The sequence below is a fragment of the Armigeres subalbatus genome, chromosome 3 (genome assembly GCF_024139115.2).
Source record: "Armigeres subalbatus isolate Guangzhou_Male chromosome 3, GZ_Asu_2, whole genome shotgun sequence".
NCBI classification, from domain to species: Eukaryota; Metazoa; Arthropoda; class Insecta; order Diptera; family Culicidae; genus Armigeres; species Armigeres subalbatus.
Window position 1 is genome coordinate 172731924 of NC_085141.1, and position 10019 is coordinate 172741942.

Below are 10019 nucleotides of genomic sequence, written 5' to 3' on the forward strand. Positions count from 1 at the left end.
ACTTATGTTCACATTATTACACACTTCTGCGATAGCAGACTTGGCGTGAAATTTTTCTTTCGCAACAAAATCTCCTCGACTTAGTTGGCAGAACTTTTTTATCAAATGAACATCTGTCGACCGATTCTAAGAGTTTAAACTGTTTTTATCCTCGTGGATTATTGTTCAATGAAAGTTGTTGCAAATAACGACAGCATGATTGAAACGTGTTTTTGAAGCTAGGTTAACTTAACAGTACTTATTTTCTGACTTTCTCTATCTGAGATATTCAAACGGAATTATATCTGCATTGCCCGACGTGTCGACACGTTTATTTGGTCTTTTTCAAATGGAAATGCTCAATAGGAAAAAAATTCAATAACGAGCCGAAACTTTGCAAATGTGAACCCGTTTGAATATCTCAAACTAATATTAAATTGAGTAAATCTGAACTCTGGACTGTTTACCGTGTTTTCATTACTTAGTAATTGAATTTTCCGGAAACCTTTTCTTCATCATCCCAACTAATCGCAACATGACAAAATAATGATTTCGTTGAACTTTTTTTTTGGAATGAAGTACGTTAACATGACATTTTCAGGAATTATAATCCAAGCAATTTCCAATCGAATTTTGCCACAACTTAACTTATTTTGAAGAATGAAATAATTCATATTAGAGTACAATGTATGACAACATTATTTTTACCTAAGAACGTTCGGTGAAAGCGCCAAAAATACCATCAAAGTATGTTGCCGTTAGCCTACATAGCATGTATAAAGTGAGAAATTTATTTAATCATGATGATTAAACGATTCTTGGTTTATATGTTTCTTGAACATCATAATGATGTGAACTTGACATATGCCCAGAGCAGTACTGAGATTTTCATTTCATTGAGGGAGGTCATGCGATATTCATATCATGACTGCTTGTAATGTGACAGGTGACCAGGAGCCAGCTACATTTTCATTTGGTCTCTTTAAAAATGAAAATGCAACTGTTTTTGCTTTCACATGATGATCACGAAAACTACCAGTACCAGTGGCCCAGAGTACAATGAAAAACTGGACACGATGACAGTTTTTCCTGGATGTGATGTTTTTAAATGGGCCACATGTAGTGTATATTCTGAAACCCTTCGCGGGCCGCAGGAAAAGGCTTCCAGGTGCGCACTTCGGGGATCACTGATCTAGACAAATGATCGTTATTTACTCTATTATTTACTGTGTTTTGTCTCTTCTAAAGATGTTTTTTTAGTGGCCATGCAAAATTTCCCAATAATGACCAAATGCTATCATTTTTTCACAGCACAAAGCCATACATATCCTAAATGAATTTCACTGATAAAAATGCCAACATTCCACCACAATTTCAGGATATTTGGATTCTAAGTTGTTGTCTCAATATGAGGAGACTTGAAAATATTCATTGAGTAGATATCATAGAAAGGAAATCAATTCTCCCCAATTTTGAAGATTGCATGCGCTGTCGAATTCCATAGCGAAAATCGTTCAATACTACTCATAGTTTTTAGTAGTCCTGCGTTTGACTGATATTGAGTAAAATTTCCGTGGAATTAAAAGAGAGGGCAATACAATTTTACTTAGTCACTGAGTAGATAAAAGTTTGCGTGTACGATTTTCCTTTCTCTTCTGAGTTCTAAAAGAAACAAGTGATGAGCGAAAAATGTTTTCCACCAAAAATTACGAAAAAATATTCTCCTTCAATCCAAAAACGCTTGATTTCGTTCAATCGAACTTGCAACTGAAACTGAAAGTCACTATTTGGTCACTTTTTCTGCAACTGAAAGTCACTATTTGGTCCCTTTTTTCGTCAGCTTTGGTCACTAAAGTCACTATTTTGAGCGGGATTGGTCGCTACCAGCCCTGAAATTAAAAATATTGAATTATAGGGGATTTAGGGGTCATACAACTCATTTAATATAATTTTTTATTCAAAATAGGATAACATTTTTCACGGACGACGCACATAGAAGATTAAGGGCTTATTCGAAAGGAAGTTTTCCGCGAAACTCTGTGAGAGATGTTTTATAGACGTGAAACACTTCTGTATGTAGTTATTAAGCCCCAATGTCCCATACATTACAGTTTACCATATTTTTCGTGCTTCTATCTTCCAAGTATTGTACTAAAGGTGTGTTCTCCATGGATCCATAGAAAAGCACTATACATGCTTTGTTGGTAAAAGTTGGAAATTTAAGGGATTTGGGGTCAAATAAGTATTAAATTGCACTTTACGTGAATTTTTCATGTATTCTGTAAAAATTATTAAAAATATTATTATTCTCCCATAATGTTCTACAGACATTGATAAATGTTTGCGAAACAGTTACTAATGAAGTAAATCATTTCGCAAGTGTTTTGTTTTCTGATTTATTGGGTATAACCCGATTTTTTAAATGCTTCTGAAAAGTTCCGATGCCAATCATTCCCAAACCATACCCGTTTGCACAACTAGATAAGAGTAAATATATTAGTCAATGTGATAATAGATAGGAATAGATAGGAAATATTCTTTTCTCACGATGTTTCACCCAAATTCCCCTTATGAAATAATATAGCTTAATGATTCTGGGTAAAGAAATGAAGGAGTAACATTGATTCAATTATAATTTGTCAATGATACTATAAAAATAACAAATATTCGTAGATTGCATTGAAAAAAAATTAGTTTACGAGAAAGGCAAAAATCCAAGGGTTCAGGGTTAAGAACCTCAGAATTATTTTTTTTTTTTCACTTATTTGTCCCAAAATGCCTTAAAAATCCATTTTTAATGTAATATATTGATATTTGTTTTTTTATTATGGTTTCAATTTCTGTTAAAAAACAATTTATGACAATAATATCAACTATTATCTGTAAATATCTGAATAATCAATAGGCTGTAGATTTCACCAAAATTGACTATATGTGGAGCTACATCAATGCTTACAAGTTTTTAAATCACCGTATATGAACCCTAAATGATAATTCGACGTAATATAGTGCAAATGATTTCTTGGGTATTATTATTTTTTACAGAATACATGAAAAATTCACATAGATGCAGTTTGAAGATTATTTGACCCCAAAATCCCTTAAATTTCCAGCTTTTTTCAACCAAATATGTATAGTGCTATGCATAGATCTACAATGAAGAGGAAACAGAACCTCAGTGTAATTTTTGAAAGATAAAAGTACCTAAATATGAAAGGCTTTGATGTATGCGACATTGGGGCAAAACCAGCTTAATAACTACATACAGAAGTGTCTCATGTCTATAAAACATCACTCACTGGATTTCTTGTAAAATTCGCTTTCGAATAAGCCATTAACATTACCTGTGAGTCGCTCGTGAGAAAAGTTATCCTATTTTGTATAAAAAGTTACATTAAATGAGCTATATGACCCCTATATTCCCTATAATTCAATATTTTTAATGAATTATATGATTATTCATTATTTTCATTATATCATTGAAAATTTCAATTAAATTACCATTACTACATCATTTCCTTCCTCAGAATCATTGAACTATATTATTTCATAGGGGAATTTGGGCAAAAAGGTAAGAAAAAAGAGTATCTCCCATCACCTCCTATCGATGATCACATCAAGACTCATAACATATGACTATTCTTGTCTAGTTGTGCTATCGGGTATGGTTTGGAAATGTTTGGCATCGGTGCTATTTAAAAGTTTTAAAAAATCGTTTTTTATTCAATAGATAACCAAATAAAACATTTGTGAAACTATTTATTTCATTAATTTTTGTTCGGCAAACATTTGTCAAGATCTGTTCAACACTTTGAGACAATAATTTCAAAACTTATCTGTAAATATTACTATTTTTTACAGAATACATGAAAATTGCTCATAAAATGCACTTTGATGCTTATTTGACCCGAAAATCCCTTAAATTTCCAACTTTTACCAACAAAATATACTTAGTGCCTTTCTGTTGATCCACAATGAAGAGATAAACACAATTTTAGAACAATGTCTTAAAGATAAAATGACAAAAAGTTTGAAAACTCGTGATACATGGGGCATTAGGGCAAAACAAGCTAAATAACTACATACAGAAGCAGCACTCACTGAATTCTTTACAAAATTCCCTTTCGAATAAGCTCAATTTTTTCCACCTTTGAAATCGGATTACCCCATTGTACATTGTGTTGTGTGTGTTACGGTTCATTGTATCTTACCTGTAAGTGACAAATGTCTGATTGGAATTGTGTATGTTCCGTTCCTTCATGTTCTGTGTAGAGTTCATAACCATTCGTCAAATGAAGTTTCATGCTTCCATGCTAAAATATGCAATGCTTTTCTATTACAAATTCACAGGCATTTACCTTTAGGATTGTTTTTTCTGTTTTCTCAGCTTTCAATAAACAAACAATGTGAAATGGTTGCTAAGATACCACTCAGCGTCGAAATCATTTCAGCGTCGGAAGCAGTTAATGTCAAAATTATTTATAGCAGTCGCCATTATGGTGAGCGTGGAAAGCTGGATACATGAAAATTGCACATAAAATGCACTTTGATGCTTATTTGACCCCAAAATCCCTTAAATTTCCAAATTTTACCAACAAAATATATTTAGTGCCCTTCTGTGGATCCACAATGAAGAGATAAAAACAATTTTAGAACAATGTCGTAAAGATAAAATGACAGATAGTTTGGAAACTCGCGATATATTGGGCATTAGGGCAAAACGAGCTAAATAACTACATACAGAAGCGTTCCATGTCCATGAAACAGCACTCACTGAATTCTTTGCAAAATTCCCTTTCGAATAAGCTCTTGATCTCTTCTGTAAGTTGTTCGTGAAGAAAGTTATCCATTTTTTCCACCTTTGAAATCGGATTTTCCCATTGTGCAATGGGACGCCATGGTCACGTGGGTCTCCCGTGACGGCTTTACAGGAAATCAAATCGACCACATCTGCATCAGCCGAAAATGGAAACGGAGCTCTTGATGTACGGAATAAATGTAGTGCCGATATCGTGTCTGATCATCACCTCCTCATCGGCGGCATACGCCTGCACATTGAGCGGATTCGTCGGCAGGAGGAGAGAGTTGGACGACGGTTCAACACACGCCGACTGGAAGATGCCACGGTGAAACGGCCCTTCGTTGAAAAACTGGAGACGCGTGCTGCAGATATTCCGAAAGGTGGCAGCGTGGAAGACCAATGAACCGCCATCAAGAATGCCTTCATCGCCACCAGCGAGAACAATCTGGGCGAACTGTGCACCCAGAGAAAACAATGGATCACCGATGAGACCTGGAGGAAGATAGAGGAGCGAAGAGAAAGCCAAAGCCGCGATAAAGCGATTAAAAACCAGAGCAGCCAAAGTCTTAGCCCGTCAACGATACTCGGTTCATGAGAAGGAAGTAAAACGCTCATGTCGACGGGACAAGCGAGCGTGGGCAGACTTTCTGGCCGACGAAATAGAGAGAGCCGCAGCAACCGGGGACATTCGCCTCCTCTACGATATCTCACGACGCTTAAGCGTGGCGAAGATGAATGCAACGATGCCTGTGAAAGACGCGAATGATCATTTATTGACCGACAGAACTGATCAGCTGAAACGCTGGTTCGAGCACTTCGAACAACTTTTTCAAGTGCCAGCCAGGCCACCACCACCTCGGCATGATCTGCCTAGGATCCGACATATAACACGCGTCAATACCGAAGTTCCATCACTGCTAGAGATTCAAACAGCCATCCAAAGCACCGCTACTTTTCCGGACGACTGGATGCAAGGTACCTTAGTGAAGGTACCCTAAAAGGGTGACCAGATTGTATACGATAACTGGCGAGGCATTATGTTCCCGAGCAGCACAAATCAGACAAAAATAGTTGCAGCAACTTGATTGTGTCTAAATCTGGTCACATATGAGTGGCAGCATCCTGTGTGGACCATATTGTCACGCTCCGTATCATTCTGGAGCAGGTCAACGAATTCCAAGATTCCCTTTACTTGGTATCCATTGACTACGAAAAAGCTTTCGACCGTCTCAATCACGAGAATATGTGAGGCGCCCTGAGATGCAAGGGGGTTCCTGAGAAAATCATCGGCCTCATCGAGGCACAGTACGAGGCCTTTTCGTGTAGAGTTCTGCACAATGGGGTCTTGTCCGACCCTATCCGGGTTGTAGCTGGTGTAAGGCAAGGATGTATTTCATCACCGTTACTGTTCCTCATCGTAATCAACGAGATTCTGGTAGATGCGATTGGCCGTGAACCAAACCGTGGGCTGTTATGGCAGCCTTTAACCATGGAGCACCTAAACGACTTCGAATTGGCACGTTGCACTCCTCGCTCTGATATGCAGAGTAAGCTCAACGACCTTGCCGAGCGCTCCTCTTCGGCAGGCTTAGTCATCAAATCAACGTCAACAAAACCAAATCGTTGGATGTAAACACGGTGACCCCTTCCAGTTTCACAGTAGCTGGGCAACCAGTGGAGAATGTTGAAAGCTTCCAATATCTTGGTAGCCAAATGGCGTCAGACGGCGGTACCAAATTCGACATAGGCGCACGGACTAAGAAAGCAAGGGCTGTCTTTGCGAGTTTAAGAAATATCTATATATATTTTTTTTTATTTAATGTGTTTATCAACAGGCATCTTACAGTCCAAATGAATTTATATAATGCTATTCAAACTAATACTAAAGCGTACAGGCTATTAATGGTTCAACAAGTTACAAAATAAACGAAAAGTAGGACTATGTACGAAGAGCAAACAAATTGGAAAACCTTCGTCTAAGATTAGGACGACTAACACTAAAGTCTAACACTGAAGCCACTCTGTTGAAGATCCTTTGCAATCCAGTAATCGCACCGTGCATGCTGTAGTTTGTGCGTTGGAAAGATAAACGGAGCATGAGGTTATTTCTCAAAGACCAAGGGGCAATGTTAATGTTCACATGCCCAAGAATCGTTGGACATTCTAAGCGACCTTGAAGAGCGTCGGCGATGAACAAAGCCCTCGCCGTATTCCTTCGCACATTCCGGGTCTCCAGATGTATTAGTTGGCAACGATCGTGGTAACTCGGCAAATGAACAGGGTTTCTCCATGGTAATTTGCGTAGTGCGTAGCGCAAAAACCTGCGTTGTACCGACTCGATTCTCTCAACGCCATTGTTGTAGTTTGGGCTCCAGACTTCAGAACAGTACTCTAAGATGGAGTGCGATAAAGAGCAGTATAACGCTTTCAGGCAGTAGATGTCGCTGAAGTTTTTGGCGATTCTGAAGATGCATCCAAGAGATCGAGAAGCTTTAGCTACAACAAACGATACATGCTGTTTAAATGTGAGTTGGGAATCCAAGATAACTCCCAGATCCTTAATATTGTCCACGCGTACGATATCTGCGTTCAACAAACGGTAGCTGAAGTGAATCGGATTTTTTTTCCGCGAAAAGGAAATTACTGAACATTTCTTCGGGTGTACCATCATACGGTTGAGTCTGCACCAATCAGCGAACAATTCAAGCTGCTGTTGGAGAAAGCAACAATCTTCTGTTGAGCGAATCGAAATATTGCGAGGTAGAGTCTCCAATGCTGATGGCCATTTCACGACCTGTTAGATAGGATTCAAGCCAGAACAGAAAGGATCCGGAAGAACATAGGCAATCAAACTTGGCAACCGTAATCCTATGATTGATTTTATCGGAGGCAGCCGAAAAATCAGTGTAAATTGAGTCCACTTGATATCTCTTTTGCAAAGATTAGGCGATGAACGATGTGTAGAGAGTCAAATTCGTGTCGGTTGAACGCCTTGGCATAAACCCATGTTGATGCTCAGAGATTAATTCTTGACAATTGTGGAGTAAAAACTTGTAGACTACTTGTTCAAACAATTTTGAAGTGGCACATAGTGCGGCTATACTATACAGGGGTTAGACAAAAAGGTTGAGATATGTAAAAATATGTCGAAATTTAAATCAGCATAACTTTGCGTATTTTGATAAAACCAGGACCATCAGAAGCGGACACTCTTCTAGTATACTGTTCCTCTGCAAAACCGGAGGTTGGTCTTTGGCCACTGGAGATGTTCCGGGTTTTCCAAGGGTATGTTCAAGATGCATTTTTTCCACTGCTTGTCATTTTATGTGACGTTTACTTTCATCGTTTTTTATGCTTTCTCCAAAAACTAGAACTATTATGCCGACCAATGGTGACTGTAGATTGAGAATCCATTAAAACTATGCAGAGATATGGCCATTTCCGTAAAAACGTTCCCAGGAACATTATGAAATGATAACAGATTGGAATAATGCGAAAATGAGTACCTAACTTCATGGCCTTGCGAGACGATGATTACAGAAACACTTCCAGAATGATAGTGTCCACTGCCACCCTTATAGCAGGTTACAAGGGCATTCCAGGAGGGGCCGGTTTCGGATCATCTACGCAAAGTTATGCTGATTTGAACTTCGACAAAATTTTGCCTATCTTAACCTTTTTGTCTAACCCCTGTACTATACTCTCTTGAAGACAGGGAAAATGAAAGACTTCTTCCAATGCTCAGGAAAAATTCCAAGTTGAAGCGATGCGTTGAAGAGACTAGCTAGAGAAACGGATAAACTATGAAACATTTTTTTAAGACGCAGGAATACCATCTGGTCCACAACTAGTAGAAGGTATTACGGTACAGCAAATACTCGCTACTGTGTCTGCATCAACAACTGGGTGGTTTCCAATTGGAGGACGAACAGGGACGTTGCTAGCGGCTTCATTGATTTGTTGTAAATCCAAGGACTCTTTGCTAAACACACTCGAGAATGCTGTTGAAACAAATTACAGATGTCTTCTGTCAATGAACATTCGATATTTCCCTTGGTCATAACAGAGGGTAGACCAGATTCCTTTAGGATTATGACGTAGTTTCAGTTGCACTTTACGTTGATGAGCGGAGTAAAGTTTTTTAATCAGGCGCTTGTAGCGAGCGTTTATCGAGTTATAGTTAAGCTTGCAGTGGTGATTTTTATACTTCAAATATTTACGTAAAGCAGACCGTTTACGACTTTTCAAGCGCTGTTCCCCCAAGGTGGGTTTGATGGAGGATTACTAGTTCGTTTTGGAATGAATTGATCATGCAACTGTGGAGCTGATAGAAGATTGTGTTGCATCGGGATAGAAGAAATTGAATCTGCTTGGTTACTATTTAATGTTAGGTAGATTGTAGGGGCGGAAACGAAATCTGTGAACAAGCATTAGACTGGAACCCAGCGGGAAATCGCAGCAGAGGCAGACCCAGAGGCTCATGGCGGCGAAGTCTCAATAAAGAAATAAAAGAAATCGACCGAAATCTAACCTGGCAACAGGTTAAAGCGATAGCTGGACAACGCTCAGGATGGAGATCTTTCAAGTCGACCCTTTGCACCACCGGAGGTGTACAGAATCCATAAATAAAAATAAATAAACTCCCGTTGGAATCCTTGGAGGACTGTTGCTCAATTTTTTTTTCATTTGAGATAGGGGGAAAGACGGCTTTGGCAGGTTTTGTTCTATTATTGGCAGGGGGGTTTTTGTCGACCAAATTTTTTGAAATTTGGCCACAATATTTTTTGATATGCAAAGAATGTTTAGGCCAAATTTGAGCCTAGTCAGTTATAAAAAACCCCCCTGCCAATAATAGAACAAAACCTGCCAAAGCCGTCATTCCCCCTAGATAGAATTTTTATTAAATGCAAAACTGTCTACCGGTGGGAACATGACGGCGATCCGTCACATATTGTCCTTTCAGTCTGCCGAGGACTAAGCCGAGCAACTACTACACTTAGACGCTACTGTGGGCTACAACAGAAAGCACGTGCATGAGAAAAGAATGGATGTGTTTGATTGATCCGCAATTGCCTTTAGTTGTTGGACCGTATTCATCACATTACCACTAAGATAGCATGAGGTGATAAAATGTTCAAGATTTTTTTGAAAGAAGCTCGAAATAGGGAAAACAGATGAAGGGGCTATAGCCCCTCCTAGGCGTCGGGGCTAGTTACGTCAATGGAAAAAAACACTCAGA